This window comes from Mus musculus, chromosome 1 (assembly GCF_000001635.26).
Source record: "Mus musculus strain C57BL/6J chromosome 1, GRCm38.p6 C57BL/6J".
Lineage (NCBI taxonomy): Eukaryota > Metazoa > Chordata > Mammalia > Rodentia > Muridae > Mus > Mus musculus.
The window spans coordinates 162,373,559-162,399,562 of record NC_000067.6 but is presented as its reverse complement, the minus strand read 5'-3'; the positions used below and the strand labels follow the sequence as shown (position 1 = coordinate 162,399,562).

Below are 26,004 nucleotides of genomic sequence, written 5' to 3'. Positions count from 1 at the left end.
CTGAGCTGGGACCTCCTGCTCCTTGGATGGACAGTTTTAACACGGGCATCCTGACGCAGCATTTCAAGAGTCTAAGGGCTTCATAGTCTATCAGAGGTTGAGATCCTAAAAGCCCCAAGTTGAGTTGCCATAGAGCTGATTGACTTTATAAGAATAAATGCAAAGGCGAAAGCCATGGTATGGGGTCTGCAGCTAATTTGCCTCCATGAGCAGGCTTCTGCCTCCTTTATTCTTAAACATCCAGAATCTCCAGGGGCCCCTGAGTATCTCATGGATATCAAGTATAAAACTTTGTTTCTGGGAAATGTAACTAGGAAAAATAAACCAGGAAAAATATGGTGGAGGAATTAAACTGGGAACATTAGTTGAGTTTTCAAAAAGAAATGGAGGCCCAGTGGCAGAGAAGGAATCAAAGGGGTTCATCTTTCGGAGAGAGCTGTGGAATATTTTCTTTGAATTTTGGATACTGTGAAGATAAATAAATTCCCAAAGGTTTTTGATGAGAGAACATATTTGTTAGGTGTACAGAAATGTACAGGCTATACTTGCGCTTGTCAGAATATTCTCATATTTATAACCTACTTCACTGCAGTCAAAATAATTGTCTTCCATGGAATATTTTATAAATCTTTATTTTTATTTATGATTATGTGAGTGTATGCTACATGTGTGCATGTGCCCTTAGAGGTCAGAAGAGGGTATTGGATCTCCTAGAGTTGGAGTTCTAGGTGGTTGTAGTACTGAGGATCCAACTCTAGTCTTCTGAAAGAATAGGAGGTACTCTTGACCACTGGGCTAGCTCTCTATGCCCTTTTGTAGAATTCTATGAACCTTGCTTATCAGAGCTGGTGCTATCTAGGACTCTTATCTGAATGTACCTTAAATCTGGTTTGACTGTGTCTTTCTTGTCTCTACTCTTTTTAATATTTGCATCAAGAAATTCAAGAAGACTTTATTTTGTGCTTGATCTTTCTGTGAGCGACTCCTATACCCTGCCTCTCTCCCCTTTTCTCCCTTCTCCCCATCCCTTCTTCCTGTTCCAATGTTCTGAAACTGTTTTTGTTTTGTTTTGTTTTGTTTTTTACACATTTCATTTTGTTACCTATTTTCTGGGCTTTAGCCCTGCTCACTCATTAGCAGGCTTGAAATTTCTAGTATCCATGGGTCTTCTAATATAAACTCAATAGCAGTATTTGTCAAACTTGTAAGGATTTTCAGGCAAGCCAATGAGCTATTGTAAGTGAACAGGCCCAGATCTCATTTCTTCACAGTGAGAAGACTGCCCCTTAACACAGTGCATTTCCTTCTAGGGGAGCAATGACCAAGCTAAAGGTATTTATCCCTAATAAAAACAAAGGAACCAGGCACTTTGGTAGTCCAGCTGCCCCTGATTGTGAAGTCAAAGGCGCCTTGAATTGGCGATAATTTGATAATTTGTGTCTTCCTGCTCCTCCTCACCCCGTTCTCCTGTAGGAGAAAACACTGATGGTTACAGCTGTCTTGAGTTTCCACCCTGGAAGTTATGTTTCTATGGAGACCTCTTTGTCTCTTGGTCTTTCACTCAAGAACTCTTATCAGCTTAAAGTGCTTGGAGAGGAGGAGAAATAAGCAACTTAACTTTAGGCATTTCCTTTTGTTTCTACTCTCTTTCTTTTCTACTCCCACTGAAATACTGGGTTGTCTTGTAACAATCAGCATCGCAGAGGTCTAAAAGGTATGCTGTCAATGGGCTGTAAGATTTAAGGATGAGAGACGAGGCATGGGATTTACTCCTACAGAGAGCAAGTGCATACGCTGTTCTACATCTACCTCTGCACTCCCTATCACCACACTGCCCCGTTCATTATTGCTCCTTGTGTCTCAAGTCACAGAAATCACGACCCATGGTGCTGCGGGATTTGCATTTGCTGGATGTGTTGGGAAGCAAGAAATGTGTTTTCTTGGTCCTTTATTCCTCAAGGTGTTGGATTTGTCACAGTCTTCATCCTCTTTCCTAGGAAGCACTCCCACACACATATACACATACACACCCAGAGAGAGAGAGAGAGAGAGAGAGAGAGAGAGAGAGAGAGAGAGAGGTATAAACAAAAGTATAATGTTGAAAATTTACCTATACTGTTTATTATTATTTTGTAATTTATTATATATATGTGTGTGTGTGTGTGTGTGTGTGTGTGTGTGTGTGTGTGTGTGTGTGTGTGTGTGTGTATTGGGTATGTATATTTGTCTGGGTACCTGCAGAGTTCAGAGGTGTTGGGTATTCCTTGAGCTTTAGTTAAAGGCAGTTGTAAATCAACTGAATGTGAGTGGTGGGATCTGAACTCAGGTCCTCTGCAAGAGGACAGTACACTCTCTTAAGCCCTGAGCCATCTCTCCAATCCCTAAACTTTTTATTGTCTAAATTTGTGTTTGCTTAAACACATTTTAAAGTTACTTTGTATCTGTACTTAAGCAGTTCCAGCTGGGCACTCACAGAGGCAAATGAACCAACATGCTTGGCGAATGCTCTTGGATCTCCTTTATTCTTGGGAAAGCTATTTCTTGAGTGGTGCAACTGTACGCGTAAGACACAGTCCCTACACCACCTCCTGTAGTGTTCAACAGAGGAGAATACGTTGAATTAAGGATGACCCCATATTCACAAACAGATATTGGGTTTAGCAGTGGTGGCTTGAATGTTCATTTTCATCTTTGGGACAATAAGGTTAACCCCTTCAATTGTTATATATAGGGGTAATATGAAGAAGTTATCTGAGCACGGAAGACGGGTGTACAGAAACAACAATAAGGGAGATGACTGTTTAGTGATGTGGCCTGGGGTATAGTCTGTAATATGAACAATCTAAGCTTATCCCCAACTAGCTTACACATAAATGAGACTCAGACTATGGTTTATTTTATTTGACTTTGACAATTGTTGGAGTCAGCCCTAATCTATCCAGCCTTCTAACTGCAGTCCTGGCTACCTCCCCAGTGCTGTTTCTCCTGGCCACATGCTCATGGTTCCTCTTCCCTCATGGTGGCTTCCTCCAGAAATTAGACAAATAGGGATAGATTATTAAATTTACTCTTAAATTATTATATAGCCATGATCTTACATTGGCAGAAATCTAGAATTAGAGTTATATTTTCTTACATCGGTATAGAATGTGTATATTGATACAGATTTAAAGTTTTTATTGGTATAAATCTTAGTACATTGATATAAAATTTAAAATTTTGTTACTTTTAGATAGGCATTGTGCTTATACAACTCATTTAAGAACACAGGGCTTAGATTCAGTCCTTTAAATAGCTGCTCTTACAAACTGTTTACAATAATTAAGTAATGCAAGTTAATAGTCAAACTCATGGTCTTACTAGATATATAGATAGATGGACTACAAAAGCATCAGACGTCCAAAATCTATGGCATTTAATATTATTTCATTATTAAAATTTTTTTGACTACTAGACATGTCTGCTCCTGACAGTATCCCCATTCTACTTCAAGGGAGGTGATGAACATCAATACCTCCATGTGGAGTGGCTTCAAAGGTGGCAAGCTAGCCACTATGCAAGAAATGCCCTAATTTTATCTGCAGACGGAATGCTGTCGAAAAAGGATAAGTGAATGCAGGATAGTCAATTGCTAGGCTCTACTAAGGCAGAGTAAGCTAGTCCTTCATAATTCCTGCTTCATTGGGGACTATCCAGCTATCTCTTCCAAAATTTTGCAAGCTACATTCCTGTACACTCAAATATATATTCCTTCTTATAACTTTGATGGAGTTGAAGACTAGTTGTAGTCTCACAATTGAACTTACGTTGTTTAGCATTAAAGAAGATGTTTTAGATTTAAAAAGATGGTTTTTAGATGCTAATACAAATTAAAATCAAACATGATTGAGGTAAAGAATTGTAAACTCATTAAGTTATGGTAGACAATATAATACTTTATTTAAATTGGCAAATATATTAGACTAGATGTTATAAATGTATATCATACTTTATAATTTACATAATTTTTATAATTGTATTTAATTTATATTTCAGAGGAAAGAGCATTTTATTGGCCTAAAAAGGGGAATTGTGAGGTTTGATCTTTTGCTATCTATTGTAATGCTAAGTGAAACCCTCCAATACCTGGTTGTTCCAGAGATGAGAGCACAGACAGACAGACAGACAGACGAGGCTAAGGCTAAGTGATCCTGCCCCCAAGTTATTTCTGACTAGAAAATAAAGATACCAACAGCTAATAGCTGAACAGAAGAGACATAAGTGGGGTTTAGGTTTGGCAGGCTCAGGGTCAGAGGTAAAATCAGGAGTGGGAAGAAGACACAGGAGAAGGGAGGAGAAGTTACCTTGGGTTAGGAGTCAAGAGATTGGGACCTTGAGGGCTGGCCAATTGGAGTTAAGAGCAGCTCAGATGAAACACAGTAAGTAGTAAATAATATTTCAGGGATGTCAATAGGGGAGTAGATTCTAATAGCATCGAGAGTAGGTATCTGCCCAGCTTTTATTCTGTTTAAGACTTATTGTAAATATAAAGGCTGAATGTATCCCCCACCCCAGGAACTAAATGGTAAAAGGCAGGGTAGAAAGTCCTTGTGGAGATTTAAATATTTCTACAACAGTAGTCCCACAGGACAGCCAGCCCTTCTCTTCTGTGTGCTGGCTTGGCCTTTTATGTGGCTGTATGTCACAGGGCTGATCTTGGCCTATTGTAAACTGGGGTATCTGTGTTTCAGCCGACTAAGGTGTCTGTTCCCCAGTGTCTGAGACCAAGAGCACGACACTGATATCCTTGCTCACAGAGGCTGCACGTGACACAGTCTTTGTTTTGCTATCATACTAATTAGGAAGGAAAATGATTCTGTTGAATGAATCCCTCGCTAATCAACACACATTTCCTATTTCCATGCCAGCACTGTGTGTTTTTCTAATTATCTCCAGGAATAGTGAGTTGTAAATATGCATATAATAAGCTGAGTTTCTGTGGCTGAAGAAAAGCCAGAATATATAAACACACACACAGGTTTGTAGTTTGCATTTTGTTTTTCTTTGTTTTGGAGTAGGTGAATTATTTGTATATTTTTTACAAGAGATACTTGTATTATTAATATGTTTGAATTGAAGAAGGATAAGAAGGTTTATATGATACACTCAGAGAAAACCTATTGAAGGTGGCATGGCTGTTTATTAAGAGCTTTGAGTCCCTCTGGATAACATGCTTTAAAATTCTGTAACAATATCTGTAGTCAAGAAAGACACACACTATGCATTTACAATAGTGTAAAAGCAAACATTGTTATCTAAACAAAAGCATCTTAAGGCAAAAGCATCTGTGGCAATGTTAGAGATATACACAAACCTTTGGGCAAAGAAATGTGTAAAATGAAAGGCTTATACAATTATGTAAGCAATACAGCTTTAATTGTGAAATAATGATGTCAATCTAAGGTAACTATTATCATTCGATGTTGACTGAAACTTTCATTCATTTATACATTCATTCACTCTGCAAATATCGGTGGTTTGCATATATGGCCCATAGTGATCAAAGTGTCTCTCTTGAGTCTAGGATAGACTGACATACAAAAGATGAAGTAATTTGTGTGGTATGTTACAGATGTTAAATGGTTTGGAGGAATGAAGGGTGGGATGAAGAGGTCGGATTGCAGTTTTACGTTGTTTGTTAGTCACACAATCTTGAGGAACCAAGAGGGTGATTCCAGTGGTTCTCTCAAAGAATAAAATTCACAAAGAGGCAAGAGCCACTGTAGAGTGCCAAGGTGGGCAGGTACTTGAGTCACGAAGGACATGCAGAGAGACTAGCATGGCCTATACCATAGGAAATATTCTGTCTCATATATAATGATAGACAAAGTGTTTGAGTTGATTTCTACTTTTTTGGCTAACTGAAAGAAGTATTTGTCCCATTTTTTAAAAGAAAAAACTTAGTAAGTTTTAAGAAAACTTCATTTAAAGTAGGTACTGTCAGACATTTCCAATAAGACCTTTCCAGCATTTAGGTTTTATAGCCCATGATCTCTCTGGAGTCCACTGCTTTTTCCTTTGTTGTTTAGGATAAGAGGGTGAATATTATTTCTGATATTCTGATTACAGTCATAGCTGGAAGTAGGGGTGAGACTGTGTTAACCTTGAACCTTATTTGTTAATGGTTCCACATTGAGGATCACTTGCCTTTACAGGTCATTTCATGAAAATGTTGTTAGGATTGTTTTCAATATTGCTTTGTGTCTGTGGTAGTAACATTAACCACAGAGTTATCTTCAGTAAAGTTTTTGAGTTGTTTCTGTCTCCCTTTTGCTTTTTCCTTTCCTTTAGCTATCTTCTCTCATAGACAACTGAAAAATATCATAGAATACTGAATGTGCGATACATTTTATTCTTGTTTTAAACTCCAGAATTGCCAAAACCAAACCAAACCAAACCATGTGTATGTGTGTGTGTGTGTGTTTGTTTGTGTGTATGTGTGTAGAAGGGGAGTAGTGGGAGGGAGAGGGAGAGGGAGAGGGAGGGAGAGAGAGGCAGAGGAAGGGAGAGAGAGAGAGAAAGAGAGAGAGAGAGAGAGAGAGAGAGAGAGAGACAGAGAGAGAGAGAGACAGAGAGACTGAGACTCTCTGGACTTTAAGCTCATTACTTGGCTAGACTGACCAGCCAGTAAGCCCCCAGGACCCTCTTGCATTTGTCTCTTGTACTGGGTTACATGCATTTGTTGCCACAACTAGCTTTTAAAGTAGGCACTGGGCATTCAAACTGGGTTCTCAAGATTGCACTGCAAGCATCTACTCACAGAGCATCTCCCTCTCTTACACAAAACAACCTCGAGATGTTTCTGAGCTACCCAGAAGATGTGGAGCCCAGACACTTTTAGGGGACAGAGAGATGAGACGGGAGGGACTTGGGTTTGTGGTTGTCAAGCTCAGACAACTTAAAAATGTGCCTTTGCTAGTTCACAGGTGTGGCTGCTTCCACACAGTAGTGTTTGTCAGGTAGATAATCAGTCTTGAGACCTCATCAGAGTTGCTGCCTGGTGTTTGTTCTACCAGAGTTTGGCTGTTGCAAAGGCCATTCCAGTAATCCTAACAATAATAACAGAGGCAGTAGAAAAAAGGGCAAATTATCTTGCCAGTGCATCTACTTTGTCAGCTACTTTTAATCCTGAAATCTGTGCCTTGCTCTTAACTTTCCTAATTAGAGTGGGAATTGGGTTTTAGAGGAAGCCACCACCAAGAACTCCATGAGAGTACTCGTTTAAAAGTATAAAAACATCGCACAAATATGTGGTTTAGATCCATAATTTTAAATTAAGAATTAAATCATGTTAAGTACCTTTAAATAACTGAGGAAGCAGTTATGTGGTAGTTGAGGAAGGAAGTGAAGGACCCTGTAGGCCTCAGAGGAGCCATCTGTGGGCTGGGAGCTGTGCTGAGTGAGAGACATCTCTCCCTGTGCTTTTGGAAGAATGATAAGTCATTATGAGCATGTGAGAAGTGTGTGTAGAAAGATGTTTATGCACACATGCTCCAGGCAAGGAAGTCTGTTACATGTAACTTTACTTGATAGCAGTTATGAGGTGACAGCAATGGCAGCTATCAGAAGTAGGATAAGAAGCTAGATGTGGAGGCTTATGTATGGAATCACAGTACTCAGGAGTCTGAGGTAGGAGGATTGCTGTGAGTTTGGGCTGTATAGTGAGACTGTCTTAAAATACACAACCCATATACATATACTCACAGTCACACACGCAAACCACATATGCACACTCCCCCAACATATACCCCCCACATACACACGCACACTATACTACACACACCACACTCACACACACACACGCTGCACATATGCACATTCCCCCAACACATACCCACACACCATAAACATTCATTACACACATGCCATACACACACATATCATACACACACACAACACACACACACACACACACACACTCACCATATACACAAGTAAGACAGGAAGAGAGAGAGAGAGAGAGAGAGAGAGAGAGAGAGAGAGAGAGAGAGAGCTCTGATGCTCTGATAGTTGTAGGGTTTGAGGTTCCTATGAATAGGGATTACACATAAACAATTTTTTATTTTTATTTTAAGTACATTTTTAGTTTGACAGTTAAAGTACAATTGCTTCATTTCTCTCTTCCATTCTTCACACTAACCCATCATTTATGTGTATGTATGTGTGTGGTGTGTGTATATATATATATATATATACACATATGTATATATGTATATATATATATATATATATTTGGTAGCACATATATATGTATAATATAATACAAGTATATTTGTGTATACATGTAAATTACTAAATTTATAAATGGAACTTATTTAGTTCATAAACTGTTACTTGTCTGTATATGATTTCAGGTCCAACCCCTTGGTATTGGATAACAAGTCTTTCCTGAGTGAGACTATTTTCTTACTCTCTGCATTCCTTAGATGCTATGGGTCTTTTCCTAGGGTTGGGGCTCTGTGATATTCTTTCCATGTTAGCATGTCTATTGGTGTTAGATGAAGGCTTCAAGTCCTTCTGTTTCTTCTCTGTTCTTATCTCTGGTTTATATTGATTAAAACTCAAACTCTTTTTGGTTTCAAAAGTCGAGTTTGAATTTTAAACAATAGGAATATCTTTCTGTCTGTGTCTCTGTGTTCCTATCTCTCTTTCTCTCTCTCTGTTTCTCTCTCTTCCCTCTTTCTCTCTTTCTTTCTTTCTTTCTTTCTTTCTTTCTTTCTTTCTTTCTGTCTGTCTGTCTGTCTGTCTGTCTGTCTCTGTCTCTCTCTGTCTCTCTGTGTGTATCTGTTGAGTATTTCTCTTTCTGTGTATGTTTTTCTCTTTGTGTGTCTCAGTATGTGTGTGTGTGCCTATGTGTGTTTGTGTGTGTGTGTCTGTCTCTTTCTCTGTATGTATCTTTGTGTGTGTCTGTGTGTGTACCTATATATGTACATCTATGTATAATTATATGTGTCTCTGTATGTGTTCAGGCATGCATGTGCAATATCTGTCATGCTGCCTGTTGGTTACTGTCCTTTGGAAGGTTTAATGTCTATATATATTAAAGAAGGGATTGTACATCATTCATTGTGGTTCTAAGTTGATATGAATTAGATATTTTATACATAGTTTAATTTTTTTAACATCTCTTCATGAAGGGTGAGGGAAACTCAATATTGCAAAGCAAATATTGACTTTACTTTTACTTGACTTTAGCCTCAAAAGCTTATTAGTAATAACTTTAGGATTATAAATAACAAGAGATTTCCTTAGTAATTATAAAGAATGTCAAGATCTCTGTAAAATAAGACCCTAAGCTCATCGAGAAATTAGAGTAGCTTCCTGCGATTCCATCCAGTCTTCTGTGCTACCATCCTGTACTCAGTCCCTTCCTCTCTCTCTAGTGCCTGGTTCTGCATCTTCTGCTTTGAAAGCCTTTCTGAGGCATCTGCTAGTTTGTTCACACTCAGAAGCAGGCAACTGAGATGGATCCACGGCCTTTGCATTTCAGTAGAAAGAGAGGAGAGCCCCACCCCCTTACCTGGCAGAGGGACTAACGTCTTCCCGTGGGGCTTCCTGCAAAGAAAGGACTGTTTCATGTCTGTTTTGTTTTGATTTTTTGATTGTTATTGGTTTTATAAAGCGTGTAGAGGACCTTTAAAAATGTTCTTTAAGTCATCCCAACCCAGGTGACTACAGCTCTGCTTCTATCCAAGGCTGGCACCTCAAGGTAATTCCATCTCTCCTCTGTGCAGCGTGCCTTATGAATTATTTCTGGTCTTTAAAGAACTCAGTCTGCTGTGAGCAGAGAACGATCTTGTCTGTTTGACAGCTGATGAGACAAACACATTTTAGAGCAGGAAGTCAACACATTTGAAAACACTTTGAAAAGTATTAGTCTGTGATACAAATACAAAGGATTCTTTGCCAATTTGTGTAAGATCTGACAGTTTAAGCCAGTCCACTAAATGTTTAATCAGGAACTAATTTATAATGAATAAGGAAAGGAGAAGACATTTATACTGAGGTGTTGGAAGAGTGAGCTACCGTAAGAGTGCCAAAATGTAACACACACACATTCTTATGTGTTTATATGTATTTATGTATACATATATGCACTATATATACACACATACATATGTGCATACATATGTACATACATATGTGGATATACACATAACACAAACACACATGTACACACATTTGTGTATATATATTTATGCATACATACACACAATATGTATGCACACATACATACAAGCATATATACACACATCTGTGGATATACACATTCACACACAAACACACATGTACACACATTCTTATGTATAAATATGTGTATATATTTATGTATACATACACACATACTATACACACACACACACACACACACACTTATTAGCATTCTGGGTGCAGAGAGTGAGATGACAGATCAATGGGCAATGCCAAGGTGAAACTGCCCACACTGTATAGATCAGCTCCCAGATGCACAAGCTCTGACAGGTCTGATCATGTCAGAGACAAAAAGGAAGGCAGTTTTTCACTGATAAGACAGCAATTGAAAGAAGAGTTGCCAAGGAAAACAGCTACAGCCTGTCACTAGGGCCCTGTTGACATAGTTCTTCAAACGGGCGTTTCCTGCAGAGCCAGATTCCTACACTGTAGTCCATGGAAAGCCTTGAGCAACTCTCATGGTTGAGACCAAATCCAGGTAGAGGAAGTCCTAAGGTCAAGATTTGTAAGCTACAACTCAATGACAAAAACTATTCTATTTCCTAGTATTCAGACATTCAGGAGTTCTGAGAAAAGCACCCTTATGTGACTTCCCTAATTATGTAATTTAGTATAATTGTCAGGAAGCAAAACTGAAACTACTGTAGTGACAAAAAGCACATCACTGGGTTGGAGTAGCATGGAAAGACACTCTGAAGGAGGAGGGGATGCTAGGGAGTATGGGGAAGCTGTGGAGGTGGCGAGCTTGTTTTTCATCTTGATTTTGGTGGTGGTATGCACCTCTATGTATACGTGAAGCTGTGCGCTTTAACTATGTGCAGTTTCTTCTACAGCAATCATATCCCATTAAAGCCATTACAGTGTTATGTATCCTTCTACCTAAGTGCTGTGGGTTGTATCTCAGTCAGCTGCAGATGCTGCTGTGTTTTCTCTATTTTTTCCCAGGAGTCGAGTGGAGGAAGGAGTATGGGCTGTGGCACTGGCCACGTTGTGATTTCTTTCCTTTCCTTTCCTTTCCTTTCCTTTCCTTTCCTTTCCTTTCCTTTCCTTTCCTTTCCTTTCCTTTCCTTTCCTTTCCTTTCCTTTCCTTTCCTTTCCTTTCCTTCCCTTCCCTTCCCTTTCCTTCCCTTCCCTTCCCTTCCCTTCCCTTCCCTTCCCTTCCCTTCCCTTCCCTTCCCTTCCCTTCCCTTCCCTTCCCTTCCCTTCTCTTCTCTTCTCTTCTTCTTTTTTTTCTTTTCTTTTTTTTGTTTTTTGTTTTTGTTTTGTTTTGTTTTGTTTTGTTTTGTTTTGTTTTGTTTTGTTTTGAGACAGGGTTTCTCTGTATAACCCTGGCTGTCCTGGAACTCACTTTGTAGACCAGGCTGGCCTCGAACTCAGAAATCTGCCTGCCTCTGCCTCCCGAGTGCTGGGATTAAAGGTGTGCGCCACCACTGCCCGGCTTATGTTGTGATTTCTAAACTCTGGGTTTCCCAGAGACACTGAGCTCTGCTCAGTCTCTTGTCTGTTTCTGTCCCTGTCTGTCACTCTGTCTGTCTCTGTCTGTCTCTCTGCTTCTCTGTCTGTCTGTGTTTCTGTCTCTGTCTCTCTCTGTGTATGTGCAGATACACACACATGCACATACCCATCTATCTCATCACACATACATTTTCCTAAGGTTATGTTCCTTTCTGATATTGTGAACCAGACAGCTTTATATTTGTTGGCTCCTTGGTGGAAGTCATTGTTGAACTGGCTTCTATTGGTTCTAATGGTGCTGTTGGTTGATATCATGCCCTTCATTTAAAATAGGAAGATTATGTTGATAGAGATTATGCTTTTTTAAACTCAAGGCAGAAAAATATTGCTGATCTCCTGTCCCTAGTACTTCGCATGGATGTGACTTGGGACCTATTTGGTTATCAAGTAGGAGAAGTGTTAGACTATTTTACTGCAATGCTTTGCATTACAAAGACTGTATTTATCATGTACTTGCCCTTCCGTGCTTATGTCTGCCAAAGGCACCCCCATTTGCTAAAAGATTTATTTGTAAAGAACTCTGCTTCTGCATAAGCATGTTTCTGAAGAGGCGTTTTTTTTTTTTTTTTTTTTTTTTTTGCTCAGACAGCAAATGAGTATAGGAATATGGTTTTGTTGATTTATCGTGTGACCTTGGCCAGTACATAGCATAGTTGGTGTTTACTTATTTCTTCTTTGAAGTGTGGCTGATGGCATACTCAGAATGAAGGATAAGTTGACATTTTGAACCAGGAATACGTAAATTCCCAAAGGATGCTCTAACCCAGTGGTCCTCAGCCTTTGATGCTCTAACCCAGTGGTCCTCAGCCTTCCTCACGCTGAGATCCTTAACACAGTTCCTCACGTTGTGGAGACGCCCAACCATAAGATTATTTTATTGCTACTTTGTAACTATAATGTTGATACTCTTATGAATTATAATGTAAATGACTGATATGCAGAATATCTGATATGTGACCCTAGGGTCATTGGATCCTGATAGGGGTCATGACCCACAGATTGAGAACTGCTGCTGATTCCTGGTCAGCTTATGCACACAGTCAACTCTATTTCTAGTTGTTTTTTTTTTTTCCTCTGAGAAAGGGTCCATGGGCCCCTGCTGGCCTGGTCCTCACTGTATTACTAAGGATGACTTTGAATTTCTCCATCCTTTTGCCTCTAACCCCTCAGTACTAAGATGATTGGTACCATCATGATGATGTGCCACCATACCCAGTTTTTGTGATGCTAGGGATCAAACCCAGAGCCCATGTATACTGGGCCAGTGCCCTACCAACTAAGGTGCATCCCCAACTCAGCCCAAACCACCTGTCACCCTTTCTTCCCAACGTTTTCTTGTCAAGGCAGCTGCAGGTCAGATGGTATTTCTCCAGTAAATCTTCTGGGCCAACTTCCACTGTTGTGCTGCCTTGTGTTTCTGTACTTGGTGCAGGCTTCTCTGGTCACCTGTTCCAGCCACCGTCCCCCAACTTGGTGTTTAGGGGTTGGTCTGATTGTTTTATTGTAGTGTATTTCTTGAGTTTAACAACCAGACCTTGTTTATATTTGTGTTTCAAGTCCCAGGTATGGCTCCCGGGAAAGGACAAACAAGCGCTGTTGTACATGTGTCTTCAATGGATGGATCCCATCCCTACCACCGTTTAAATCGGAGATCTTATTCAGAAATTCCCAAGTTAAGCTTTCCCAAGCACAAACAGAATTGAAATTTGTATTCCAAAAAATTTAATGACATGAAAAGTATATATGAGACTTAATAAACTGTTTGGCTGTGGTTAGTACCGTTGCTTCTCAATGTGAACCACTGGATAACGTTCAGAGCTGCGTCTGTTGCCGTGGGAATCTGAGAGCGGATCAAGAAGCACATTTACATCTTTAAGGGATGATTCTTAAGGAGCCAGTAATTTATATTTCTCATCATTAATAGCATAGACCTTACTGCCAACATCTGAATAAAACTCTCTCCTCCTTACATTGTTTTAATATCTCAATTCAGAGAGGTAGTTATTATATCATGACTTTGGTAAGAAATGGATGATAATTCTAGACGTTTACATAATAGTCTATTCTGGGGTGAGAAGGACTTCGTAGCTTTCTGGTGCTTAAATTCTAACTACTTAAAAATTCTCATGTGGTGGGGGAGAGAGTATAGAGGGAGGACAGACAATGGGCTCCAAAATAGAGCTACATTAGAGGAATATAAGTTCTAATGTCTTACATCGTCTCAGGGTGAATGCAATTCACAACAACTTATGTTTCTTAAAAAGAATAGGAAAGAAGAATTTTAGGATTCTTAATACAGATAATTAATTAATGCTTAATAAAAGGAATGTTAACTACCCTTATTACACATTGTATATATATATGTTAAACATTGATAGTCTATCCCATAAATATGTATACTTATTGTATCAGTTAAAACATTAATAGAATATAGTTTTTGGAGGCCAGTGAGTGAAACGGATTCGTGAATAGAGGTTCTTGTTGGGAAGTCTGGTGGCTTGAGTTTGCTCTCTGGGACCTGTGTAAAGAGGGAGGAGAGAACTGGCTTCATGATGCTCTGTGTTCTCTGATCCTCCTCCTCCACACATTGTGTTAGTTTTCAATTGTGTAATAAAATACTGTGACCAAAAGTGACTTACAGGAGAAAGAGTTGAGTTTGGCTTCCAGCTTGAGATGAAGCATCCGTGATGGTAAGAAGATGTGGCAGCAGACAGTCAGGAAAGGCAGCCAACCAAGATCACAGTTTATCAGCACGCTGAAACTAGAACAGGAAGGGCTGTGAGATATAAGCTCCCCATGGCTATCCTCAGTGTCCACTGCCTCCAGCAAAGCTGACTCTCCAAAAGGTTCCATCATCTCCAAAAACGGTGCCACCAGCTGAGGACCACATGTTCAAATACAGAGCCTACAGGGAGCATCTTTAGTTCTAGTTGACCCTCCCCCACCCAGTTTCCCTATTTTCCTATTCCTGCCCATCCCCCCTTAAACGTTCCCACCCCTAGTATACTCTGTGTCTACTTTCACATCCCACCTGCTTTACTCTGCCACAGGGAGCTTCAGAGCCCCTCCTCTCACCTCTCATGGATCCTTTCTTACCACCTGGCCTCTATTGACATCTTGTTCCAACTTAAACACAGCCTTTAAAAATTCAAGTCCAAAATCTTCATATGAAAGTGAACATATGACATTTGTCTTTATTTATTTATATCTATAATATCTATGTATCTATGTATCTATCTATGTATCTATTTATGTATCTATCTATGTATCTATCTATGTATCTATCTATGTATCTATCTATGTATCTATCTATGTATCTATGTATCTATGTATCTATCTATCTCTATCTATCTATCTATCTATCTATCTATCTATCTATCTATCTATCTATTTATCTATTATCTATCTGTAGTATATGTGTATTCAGTTCTGTTTTACTGAGAGTTTTGCAGTTTAATTTTTTTTCAAAGCTGAATAGAATCCCTTGGTGTAAATGTATCATGTTTATATCTATCAGCTGGTGGATAGCTAGGCTGATTCCATGTCCTAGCTATTGTGAAGATGGTAAAAATCATATGGAGTCAAGACCGAATTTCAAGTATTATTTAGCTGCAACCAAAACAAGCTGGGCTAATGGCAAGCAGAGACCTCAGTGTCCACACAACACAGATGGGTCTGAAGCATATATCAAAAGGTATAGTGACCGAAAGATGCACAAGTCTCTCTAAAAATACAGGCGCAATGAAAAAACCAACATCTCTTCTAAAGATCACCTATCCAATAGTGATGAAGTCCAATGAGAACAACTTAAACGAAATTCCAGACAAAGAATTCAAAAAGAGAGTTTTAAACATGTTCAAAGACTTCAATGAAAACACAGATAAATACTTATGCTTTTGTTTTAATTTGTGATAGGAGCACATGAGATGTGGAATTAGCTCCTCCATTATTGCTGTCATTGACAATATTCACTAGTGTTGACTGTTATTTTGCTATCTTAACTGGATTTCATTTCCATTTAGACATCAGGAAACAATACACTGGCATGCACACATCCAAGCAGGGTCGCTTGTCAATGAAGCAAGTGAGATGTGTATGTTCAGCAGTCCAGGCAAATGTGTAGTCCCTGCTTAGCACAGTCCAGGGGACGGTGCAGGCTTGAGGTCTGGACAGGAGCCTCTCATTAATGCAGTCTTACATTATGTTTATTATTAATATTTTATTACTGAATAACAACAAACTTATAGTCAACCACAGTTGACAAATAGTTGTTTTGTTTTGATTTTTCACTTTTGAACTTTGCCTGACTGTTGGAGTGACTTGAGTTCTTGATTCCCTTTTTTCACCTTGCTTACAGCATCTCTCCTATGGTCTTAATAATCTTACCTAAATTGTCTAAATTATTAGGGTGGGATGGCAAACACTAGTAGTCAGAATAGGGTCATGGCTTTTCAGAAGTAGCGGGGCTGGGGGACAGTGGTGGCGGCTTGTCCATTCTTACCCAGTCCTGTGATGTGGAAATGAAAATACAACAGCATTAAAAAGGTCAGCTGTCAATCTCAGTGCTTTTAATTGACTCTACTTCTTGAGGCTTATGAGCAGTTCCCCCAGGCAGTGACATCTTATATCCAATCACACTCTTTTTCAGTTAAGGTGCATCCTCATCTCTACAAGGAGTCTAGTTGTTCATATCAAGACCAGAAAATTCCAAGCCACAGCAGTGGGAAGTGCCGCCAGAGGGTGGATGAGTATTTAATGAAAGCATGCTTTCACGTGGTCGCATTTCAAGTAGAAGGTGAATTGAGAAACTAGGACAGCACTTTGTTATGCAATTTTTCCTGAGAAAGCTAAAAATATGCTCTTAGTGGAGAATTAATGACTTATAGTGACTTGATGCTAAGCAGTTGTGTTTGAGTAGAGATAGATATCTTGTTAGAACAGGTTAGGTTGACTAGCCCACTTTAAAATGCGTGGCTCGTGTGCTAGCATAAAGAATTGAAGCACACAGAACAGTGCTGCTGTACGATAGACCCTTCTACCTTGCACCTCTGGATGGGCAGGTTCTTTCTTTTTATTCTCGTTTGAGTGAGCTGTTGGAGAAGTGTTATCTTTTTGCCAGAGAGTTAGGCACTATCCTAACTGCCTGCATGAATATATTGGATAAGGAACTGGTTAATGACATTAAAGCCATGCAACACTGCATTTTACAAGATCGCACTGTCTACTATATATTTACAAAACAAGTAACTTTGCTTTCATGATGTCTTAGTTAGGGTTTTACTGTTGTGAACAGACACCATGACCAAGGCAACTCTTATAAGGACAACATTTAATTGGAGCTGGCTTACAGGTTCAGAGACTCAGTCCATTATCATCAAGGTGGGAGCATGATGACATCCAAGCAGATATGGTGCAGAGGAGCTGAGAGTTCAACATCTTGTTCCAAAGGTGAGCAGGGGAAGACTGAGTTTCAGGTAGCTAGGATGAGGGTCTTAAAGTCCAAGCCCACAGTGACATTCTTTTTCCAATAAGGCCACACCTACTCCAACAAGGCCATACCTTCTAATAGTGCTACCCCCTGGGCCAAGCATATCTGAACCACCACACATGGATAGACAGAATAATCACTTAATAAAAATCAGTCATATTCTTTGTTTCAAATTCCATGCGAGTAGAAGTCAGATGGATATGAGATAATTTGGTCTTATAGGAACTCATGAACTGGAAAATAAGTCAGAGGCAAAAACAGTTCAGGGTAGCCAATAAAGTCATAAAGCAATTACCTACATCGTACACTTGTGCTTGTTTCTATTCCCATAGCCATAACCATAGTTATTTCTATGATGGGACTTTGGTTGGAGGTGCACATGATACGCAGATAATTAGCATGGACAGAATTAGTGGGCAATTTTGTGTTGAGGAGCCTGAACTGAGTCTTAATGAACAGAAGCTAGCCATATCAAGATACATGTGCGCATGCGAATATGTATGTGTGCTATGTGTGTGGTGGTATTTGTATATTTGCAAGAACAAAGAAATATTTGTTTGTTCAGGTGGGATATTCCTAGAAATAAGTGTAGTTTAAAACCTGGAGAGAAGACAGCTAGTGGAATTTCTGAGTACACACTGTCTTGGGGCACATGAGATGGAAGCGCGATGCAAAGTCCACCTACAAAGGGGACTTATCAAAGCTTTGGAGTGAAGGGCTGGTCTGAGCATCTCTTCATGCTGATGGATATCATGATGATAATGGGAGAAGAGACTGAACAGAGTTAGCCAGGATGCAACCATGAAGTAAGATGCCCAGATGAGAGGGCACAAGAGCTTTTCTTGATTGGTGTTTGTGAGAGTGGTTTAGAAAGGAATCAAGAAAGCTTCAGGAAGTAAAGTCAGAGAGTTAGACCTAGTTATCTATTGTTTATTAGGTTTACTTTGTGTACTATATAGCTTATCCTAATATTCTCTCTCTCTCTATATATTTTTTTCTCTAGTTAATTATCATAATATAATAGCATACAAACTTATGAATTGTAGCCATATACATTAACATGGATAAATATTTGAAACGTAATTTTTATTGTTGACTTAGAGTAGGTCCCAGGTGAATTTCTTCATTTCTATAAAGCTCCAAAGAAGAAAATGAGAGGGTATATGGCTTAGAGATACCTATGAATATAAATCTATGTATATAAACCTATGTATATAAGCAACTAATATGGGAAAAGAAGTCATAACACAAAGGAAAATAATTAACTCATGAGGAGAGGAATAAGGGAAGAGATACAGAAGTGGGGATGAAATGATTAGATATTCCTGATTCTGACGATGGGTTCCTGGGGTTGATTTTACTGTTATCTGTTGTGCATGTCAATATATTCTACTCTATTATTAAATACACCAAAATGACAAGAGTGTATAAATAGAAACAAGGGTGAGTTGCTACCAGGCTTCTAGCTTAGATTATTAGATCACTGATCTAATAACCTTCAAAACAATCTTCAAATAAAGAAAACAGTTTATTCATGAAACATGATGGATAGGGTGCTTGGAGCACATCCAAGCAAGTGAATACAAACCTAGGCTCACTCTGCAGATTTGTAAGTTATAAGTATTACCTTGTAAGCGGGTAAAAATCTCCAAAGAATGATTCCAAACGATCATTGCAGGAGAGAGACCTCGAGGTGAACTCACACTGAAGTTCGAGAAGCAAGAGGAACCCACGTAGACAAGGAGAACCCAGAGTGTGGCACACAGGCAGCGTGGAGGCAGTTAGGTGAAGAAGGGTTGAGCATCAATGTCAGGTGCAGCCAGGCCAGCTAGAAAGATGAAGCTTGGGGTTAGGTGTGTGCTGACCATAGCCACCTCTGTTCCTAAGCAGTGGACACCAAGGAACGAAGGGGAACTGGGGCAATGGACGTGGATCACTTGGTCCAGAGGCCAGAGAGTTAGCAGGAAGTTAGCACGCTCAGTCAAATAGTGTCTTCTCAAAGTCACCACTCCCAGTCAGCTGTCCTCTGAGAGGCTCTACCAGTAGCTTCTGTCTTCTGCTATCCTCATGGTTGAATTTAGCTTGATTTCCAGAAGATTCCGGCCTCTGGCTGAAGAAGATGAGTCCTTACAACGCAATAAGGACCTTTCATCCTTCACAGCGTTTTCTAAGATAATATTTGGGTAGTACTGCAGGTAACCGCTTTTGGGATAGCCCCTACTCTAGTTGTTCAGGACCCACATGAAGGTTAAGTACACATCTGCTGGGTATCAGTGGGGAGGCCTCTTGTAACAGATGCAGATGCTCACAGCCAACCATTGGACTGGGGTCGGGGACCCCTCTGGAAGAATCAGGGGAAGGATTAAAGGAGCACAAGGAGACGGCAACCCCTTAGGAAGACCAACAGTCTAAACTAACCCAGACCCCTGGGAGCTCCCAGAGACTCAGCTACTAACCAAAGTGTATACATGGGCTGGTCCATGGCCCCTGACACCTATGTAGCAGAGGACTGCCTTGTCTGGCCTCAATAGGAAAGGATGTGCCCAATTCTGTTGAGACTTGATGCTCCAGGGAAGGGAGCTGGACGGATGAGGTAAGGGTGGGTGAATGGGTGATAGAGGTGGGTGGGGGAGTATCCTCTCAGAGGCAAAGACGATGGGAGAACTGGGACAGGGGACAACATTTGGAATGTAAGTAAATAAAACAATTTTAACAAGTCATGGTTCTCCTGCAAATGGGAAGGAGAGACAGAGACTGGAATAGTGAATTCTTAAGACAAGGAACAGCAAAAGTTGCTGACAACCACCTATAGCTAAGAGGATGGCCTGGGGCACATACTTCTCCAAATCCTCCAGAGAAAGGATGGCCTTACCAACATCTTAATTTTGGACTACTAGACTACAGCATTGTAAAAAAAATAAAATAAAAATGTCTATAGTCTTATGCCACTCAGATTGTGATTCAGCCCCAGGAAAACACATGTAACCATTAGTTATAATAGGTTATAGCTAATATATTATTAGGTAAAGGAACTGTGTTTTCAGAGGATGGTAAGACAGTATAGTAATTTTCAGGATAGTGAAGGAATTAAGAGAGAGGGGGAAAACATTAAGATGCCTGAGGTACTGAGAAGAAGACAAAGACTGAAGTCAGGATTTAAAACAAAAACACGGTAGTCTGAATACAAAAAAGGTTGAGTGAAACATGAGTTATATTTGTAGGTGAGAAAAGATCAGTAAGTTTAAAAAAAAATACCATCCTGAATGCTTGTCAAAAGGATTGTCACAAATTTCTACTGAGCATGACTACTAAGAGAAAGTTGAATTATAAGTAGTGGAGACTTGGAGTACCTATTAAAGACCAGGAAAATGATCAGAGACCACATATGATTGACAATTAATACCAGGGCTCTCTCATGTTTGAAAACTGCTAATAGATATTAAAAAATGGTGCTATTATATCTCCAGGGAGCATTCAGACTTATGGGCTAATATCTGAAAAAGTGGATTCTAGAGTTGAGCTAAGTATGTGCAATGAAGAAATAGTGGTACAAGAGAGAAGAGATGGCGTGTATAATCAGGAGTGCTCTGCAAATGACATGTTATAGACAGACAGACAAGCAAACAGAAAAACAACTTTCACATAAGACCTAGCAGTAGGCTGCCCTCTTCTGCTTTCTTTCAGCTGCTCTCAGAAGACAGAACAGCAAAAGTAAGCCACACAGTGAAACAAAGATGGATGGTTACAGTGCAGTGATGTAGGCTCACCAAACCGGCAAGGCTACCACTATGTGGATGCACATAGCTGGGGCTGGAATGATATGAGAAATCTCTATACTTGCCCTTCCATTTTTCTGTGGAGCTAAACATGATCAAAATGATTAATCATACACATGTAGTATGCCAATACCATAAACATGTAAATCATATATAGTATATGATTGTGTAGCAAAAATTTCCCAAACCATATTTTCTTCAAAGTTGTTTGCTTTGTTCGGAATACTCTGATTCAAAACATTATGCGAAGCAATTATGAAGTACATTTTGCACTTTTGAACATGCGTAGAAGCAGCAAGACTCAGGAAGGAAGGGGAGGCCTCATTGCCATTAGACCCTCAGTGATATCTTGGCCCCAGGAAGCTGCCCTGTGGCACCCTGTGCATAACTCATCTCCATTTATTCCGATTATTGGAAAAAGATTTCTGCTTCCACATGCTTTTCTTGAACAAGGTAAAGTTGCAATACATGAAAAGATTTTAATACAGATCGAATCATCGACATTAAGTGAGAAAAAAATGATACTCAGGAAAAGGATAGCATAACCCAAAAAATATTTCTCCAGGCTCCCAAGAGAGAGATATGAGCTCACAACGTGTGTTTTTGGCACCAAAAGAGTTTATTTTCCATGCCAAGTCATTTTAAAATTCTCTGTGGACAGCAGTTGGGTGGTCTGTAATTTACTTCTGTTCTGACATGATCTGGAGTTACAATGGACGCCAGGGTTAAGGCTTTTATCTCACAAGAGTGACCTCAGTTCTGATGCCAATCTCCAGCGCTGGGTCCCAGGTGACGTGATTTGGCTTAATGATTTTTATTTTTCTTAAGAGTTTGTAAAATCCAGGGAAAGATTTTGTCTGCGTTTACTGGGGACTAGGAGACATACACATGAATGGGGTTAGCAGAGGGAAGAGGAGGCACCCAGGCCAGTGTTCAGGAGTCACTGTCCCCATGGAGCTGACGTGCAGCACCCTCCCCTCATGTGGATGAATTCTCTGGTTTTGGAGTCTTCTGACCCCTTTGGTCAGGGTTATAGTGGAAGTTGTGTCCTATTGGTACTATTGATAAATCACTGGTCCTTGGTGATCAATTTTCAGATCCATCTTGAAATTTATAGGAGTCCATTAATAAAAGTTTCCTCTCCAGCACAAACTTACATATAATAAAAAGGGATTGTTGTGAATAACACCACATATCCCTCTCATTCAGGAGTCATAACATGCTAAGGACTTCAGAATCTTTGTCAGGAACCATGAGCCGCTGTGTACTTCTATGCTTCATTGATCGACCAATCTACATAGATATTGCCCATGAATCTTCTTGCTCTCACAGGTGGACTTCCTGAGCAGGATTTAAGTGTCTTTCCTGTGTGGCCATGTGACTCAGTGTTGTAGGTGTGCAGTCTTAGCAGGCTCTTGCTGTGACCTGGTCCCTTTTCTGGCTTCAGTGTCCCTCAGGTGCAGGATTGGAGGCTCTTCGGAAGGCTACTCACTGAGCATTTCCTTGCCCTTCCCCTGTATGATGAGAGACCCTCAGGCTTCACAAATCTTTACTTTCTCTGAGTCTCTTATGGTTATGATCTCAGAGAAGCTAAGAGGGTTAAAAGGTAGGAAAATTGGTCCTTAGATATTTGCTCTGCTAATTCTAGATATTGTGCCTGTCACATATGAAAGATGTCCCCTGTAACTCAAATGCTCTTCCATGAAGATGTAGTTTGGCATGGTGAAATGAAATGGCCCAGTCCCATGTTTTCTCCCGTATATAATTAGAAAGAATTCATTTATTCTTCCTGTCATTCTCCATGCAAGGGTTTTGAAGCTTGAACAAGACAGCGTGTGGAGGTTGGAATGAAAATGGCCTTCATAGACTCATACATTTGCCTGGGTTGCTCTCAACTGATGAAGTGTTGGGGAAGTATTAGGAAGGGTAGCCTTATGGAGGAGGTGTGTCCCTGGGGGAGGGTTTTAAAGTGTCCACATTAGGACCAGTGCCTCTCTGCCCATTACCTGCAGATCAGGATGCAAAGCTCTTAGCTCCTGCTCTGGCACCATGCCTGCCTGCTTTCCATTAGGACGATCATGGACTAACTGAAACTCTAAGCAAGTCTCACTGAAATGCTTTCTCTTAACAGAGTTGCCTTGGCCTTGGTGCCTTTCTCAGAGATGCTCCGCTGACACACAATGGAAATAAAAGAATGTTGAATGTTATGTGTGTGCTAAGCTCAGATCAAAATAATTTTTTTTTCTGGTATTGAGGCTTCTAAGAGACATGATTTTGTGGTCATAGAAACACAGATTTTTTTTCCTTCTGTCACTAAAAATGTTGGTTACAAATGATTTTTATAGTGGGAGTGAAAGAAAGGCCGTTCTTATGTTAACTTATATTCTGAGCTATGCTGTGGAAAAAATAGGATTACATTTATTGTTATGGCTTTTTCCCCCATGAGGACAAATGAACGATCACCACATCAAAGGAAATTTCAGATACCTCAAGAAAAACTACAGTGTCATGTTGCCCAAGTGAGAATCATGGTAGCTAGAGGTGATGCTTGTAGAAATGCCAGAGCCTGCCTTCATCTGAATCTTTATTTCTTTATTTCAAGAAAAGTGGTGACAGCTTTTATCCTTAACCGTTAGCTTTATACAACAGTGTTTTTCTTTATTTGTATTTTATGTGCATTGGTGTTTTACCTGCACATATGCCTGCGTGAGGGTGTCAGATCCCCTGAAACTGGAGTTAGAGATGATTGTGAGCAGCGATGTGGGTGCTAGGAATTAAATCTGGGTTCTGTGGAAGAGCAGCCAGAGCTCTTAACTGCCACCCTTCGAGCTCCATGGCTTTTACTTGTCTACTTGGTACTCATCTAACTTCTTCGTTAATGCTGGCTTGCCTAATTCTCACAACAGTCCCAAGGCAGATGATGATGATGATAATGATTCTCATAATATATAGAAGAGACTGAAGAATAGAAAATTTATGGCTTACCCAGGATAATAATTATTATTATTAAATAATGTGTGTCCATGAATAAAAGTTTGGTATCTAACAGATTCTTAATCATATAAACTTTACTATAAAGTTCAAGAGTTAGTTATTATAGAAATCAATATGACTTCTGTAAAATCAGATTTGTGTAGAAACAGATAAAAATAAGAATGTATCTAAAATAGTAATTTTTTTGCATTATACTCCTAATTTTACGTTTATATGCACTGTTTTGAAGCACCACAGAAATCATCGCTTAGAGTGTGTGTTTTAAACAATCCCACAACAAACTGATAACTATTAAATAACAATAAAGGAGAGACCACATATAGTAAGCATTCTGAGCTGTAGTGGTTTGTTAGTGTTCATTGTTAGATAATAGAATGTAGAGCCAACCGGGTGATGAGTCCCTGGGCACAGTGCTAGGGCTCTATCATGACTGATCTGAGGTGGGAAGCCCTGCCTGTGGTGGGTTACACCATTCTCTGGCTGTGGTCCTGGGCTGTATAAATGGAAGGGAATCAGCAGCAAACATGCACCCATTCCTTTCTGTTTCTGATTGTGACTATGATGTGACCAGCTGCTGCAAGTTCATGCTGCCTTGATCTCCTCCTCATGACTGACTCTACCTTGAGCTGTGAGTTAAGATAAACTCCTCCTCCCCTGAGTTGCTTTTGTCAGAAGATTTTTGTCACAGAGACTAGAAAAGAAAGGAGGACAGACATCAGCTCGGAGTAGAGAGGCTTTGCTGGGATAGAGCTGACCATGTGATTCTTAAGCCTTGGAGACGTTTGTGGCTGAAATATACAAGAGTTTGGTATTTTGGGCTAGAAATGCTTTAGTGTGTTAGAGGAAGAGATTAATGGGCTGTTCCTGGAATTGCCTTGGAAGATGCTAATGCTGAAAGAACATATAATGGAGGCTTGACTCACAGGGTTTCAAATGGGAACATGGATTCTAATCAGAAACTGTAATAGGGGCTATTTGTGTGATAAGAATATGGCTTTAATCTTTCCACATCTTGAGAGCACGGCTGAAGTCAAATTTAAAGATAATGGAGTAAATTGTTTGGCAGAGGAAATTTCAAGACAGGAGAATAATAGTCATTTAGTGTTGAGAAAGCAACTATAATTGTTAAAGAAATCAGTACCACCAAACATAAATCTCTTGTGGTTCACTGGGACACTAGGAATTGTGCCTCAAAGGTAAGCTCTCACCCACTGGAGGCTCCATGCTGAGAAGACTCAACTTCATTCTTAAAGGAAGACAGGGGGGTTCCCTGTTCCCTTGAGCACAAAAGTATTTCCTCAGCAGTTGTTGCCTAAGAGAGGGGCCTCCATCTTGATAGTGATGTCTATATGATACTAGTTTAGAAGGTATGGAAACTAAATGAAAAACTACAGAGCTGTGTGTGTTACCATTCTCACAAAGAGACTCAGAGAGACCACTGAGTGAGAGACCACTGAGTGAAGCACTGAAGGTGAAGCTTAAGTCACAGTGCGATTCTGGAATATTGAAGATGGCAGGACCGTGGGACATCCGCCAAGAAGAGCTTTGGGCATGTAGTTTAGCTGGCTCAGGAGAAATGGATGTATGGGTGGGGCTGGACAGGTGGGGCTATCCACATTGGGAACTGGACTTTCCAAGTGTTGGAACTGTTAAGACTATGAGGACTTGGGAAGTTGGTCTTAATTCATCTTCTACTATGGTAATGATCCTGTGGGGACAATCGGTGGAAGGTTATGGTTTCAGAGTGGTGTTTAGGTATCAAGTTGACAAAGAGTAGAGTTATGACAGAGTCTAGAGTCTTCTGGGAGATGGTTCTCTGTCATGCCTTTGTGGAGGATTATCTTGATTGCTTTAGGTGAACTGGGAAGACTTCTCACTGTGAATGCTTCATTACCCCCAGCTGGGGACCAGAAATTGTGTGTGTGTGTGTGTGTGTGTGTGTGTGTGTGTGTGTGTGTGTGTGTGTGTGTGTGTATAGAA

At 40.0% G+C, this 26,004-nt stretch overlaps 1 protein-coding gene and 1 long non-coding RNA gene across 10 annotated transcripts in view; one reads left to right on the top strand and one right to left on the bottom strand.

Moving 5' to 3' along the window:
• Nucleotides 1-26,004, top strand: part of Dnm3 (dynamin 3) — a 495,872-nt gene that overhangs the window by 78,759 nt on the left and 391,109 nt on the right. The window lies entirely within an intron of this gene.
• Gm39688 lies at nucleotides 13,472-19,261 on the bottom strand. Of its 2 annotated transcripts, XR_003948757.1 has the most exons (3): nucleotides 18,882-19,261; nucleotides 14,406-14,527; nucleotides 13,472-13,606 (listed from the first exon to the last, which is right to left on the bottom strand). It is a non-coding gene; the product is annotated as a predicted gene, 39688 (long non-coding RNA). The 2 variants fall into 2 exon arrangements; XR_865682.2 differs by having other exon boundaries at nucleotides 13,472-14,527.